This window comes from Macrobrachium rosenbergii, chromosome 7 (genome assembly GCF_040412425.1).
Source record: "Macrobrachium rosenbergii isolate ZJJX-2024 chromosome 7, ASM4041242v1, whole genome shotgun sequence".
Classification (NCBI taxonomy): Eukaryota; Metazoa; Arthropoda; class Malacostraca; order Decapoda; family Palaemonidae; genus Macrobrachium; species Macrobrachium rosenbergii.
Genome location: NC_089747.1, coordinates 25,452,539 through 25,455,000, shown reverse-complemented (window position 1 = coordinate 25,455,000; position 2,462 = coordinate 25,452,539).

The window sequence follows — 2,462 nt, the reverse complement described above, 5'->3', positions numbered from 1 at the left end:
GTAATAAAAAGGTTAGGAACCACTGCTTTAGACGTTAAATTTGGTCAGTTCAAGTTGTCAATTAGTTTCATTTAAGCTACTCATGTTTTCAATTTTTTTCCTCCAACCAGCATTTGTAAAAATGAAACTCATTTTGCAAAAATCTGAAAAAACGAAACGAGATTCTATCATAATATACATCTATATATGCATGAAATTCCTGTGTGTGCATGTTAGAATTCTATGTGACTTTTGTATAACGTATTAAATAAACAAATTAAACTCATGCCCCATACGATATGTATATCGATCTATCTATTTATCTATCTATCTTTATATATATGTATTCATATATATACATATATATACACATATACACACACACACACACACACACACACACATATATATATATATATATATATATATATATAGTTAGTCTGGTTCACACCCTAAACTCACCTAACCTTGGGACCACATTCTACAAAACTGGGGGTTTCCGTTGATCCCTTTAACCTTCCTTGAAATTGATGGCAGTAGTAGTACTGAAATGATTACTGTACATGGCAACCTTACCTAACCTAGGTTGCAGACCCCAAGCTGACTGGGGAGGTAGTATTACCCCCTCACTCTGCCCCGTACGTGTTGCTTTCGTTAAAGTTTTGAAGGTGGTCTTGCATCTTTGGAATGTTCAAATAGCTAATATTTTAAGGACCCCGCATCTTCCAGAATATTTTCATGGGATATATGTCATCAGATAAGCTCCAATTTTATTAACAAATATGACAGCAATCAGACCGACATCATCTATCCTGTTTCTTTGCATCTATTACAAAAAATGCATTCCCATCTTGGGGGCTATATTATAGGCCAGAAAATATAATGAAAATGCGAACTTTTTACAGTATTATCAGGAAACATGAACAGAGAGCTAATTTGGCACCGAATGCATTCAGTTGCATAATTCCAAATATTAGTGTATCAAAGAAGTAGCCAGGAAAAGGGAAATGAGTAATAAATGATTCGCTTCGACAGCCCTTGTAAGGAGCTGTTTTGAGTACCTGTACTGTAGTTGTAAATGTTAAAAAGATACACATTGCTGAAGTCTAGAAGCTCACATTATTACACGGGGCAATAAAATGTATATCAGTTCCCTTTAAAGCATGAGACATTTCATGTATGGCTGAAAAATATTGTTTAAAAAAACATACTGAAAATTCTGTTGAACAGGAGTGAGAATGAGCTCGAAAATCAAGAGCCAAATTTGTGCAAGTCCTTTTGGTGGCCAATAATAAAGTCACAGGAAAAAAAGTTACAAAAAAGAAAAAAGTCACAATTTTGGCTAGGAAAAAAAGTTACGGGAAAATAAGTCACATTGAATTATGGTGCCCGGTAATCATTAGGTTAGGTTGGGTTAGGTTAGGTTGGGTTAGGTTAAGTTAAGTTAGGTTAGGTTTGGTTAAGTTAGGTTAAGTTGGGTTTGGTTAGGTTAGGTTACTTTTTTCCCGTGATTTTATTACCGGCCACCATAAATTATTTTGACTTTTTATACTGTGACTTTTTTTCCTGTGACCTTTTTTACCTGGATTTGCCCTTTCGCTAGTGTGTGTGTGTGTTTGGGGGTGGCGGAATCTGTAGTCAGAGCGTGAATTGTTCGTCTTGAATGGCAAATCAGTGAATCCGGATTTAATAGAAAACAATAGAAAGGATAAAAGGATACCAAAGGAGAGTTAAGTTGTTAGCAGAAGTGACAAGATACAGGCTGCCTTAACCATCCTAAAGTGAAAAATATGATATATAATGGAAAACCTCGAACCTACTCTGGTAAAACTGCTTTCCATAAATTTTAATCCTGTTGTTTTTCTAAACTTGAAAACCATATTCCTTGCTTGTTTACGTCTCTGCTAATTAAAAAAAAAAAAATTAATTTTGAAACATCTTTCTTGACATTGTGGTAACAAAATCACTTAGGATATCCTTGCATTTTTTTCAGTTTTTCATCGTAAACATTTTGTTCTTAATTGTGCACACAAATATTTCTCTTTCAAACTAAGTCAGTATTTTCCTTTTTCTATCAGAAGTTGTTATCTGATTTCTTTACAATTCCCTTGTTGATTTCTCTCTGTTCAGCTTCATGTTATGAATACTTTTATTACTAATGTCATTCTCGCATTTCCTTATTTTTCATCTACCGGCATTACTTTAACCGCTTGCATTGTTCACTACGCATTTTTTACTGTCGCACTTCCGTTTAGCAACCCCCCCCCCAATTTTGCATAAAATTTCACTCTATTCCTTGCATCCTTTATCCCCTGGTTTTTCACTGACATTTAATTTTTCATTTCTGAGCGTTTTGTGTTCCGTCTCCAAAGTTCATTCCAATCTCGCATTCATTATTTCCACTTATTTCCTCTTTCTTAACTTACCTGGAATCTTTGATCAGCCGAGTAAGTGATGAGGCCCACAGTCAGAATATGGAAGTC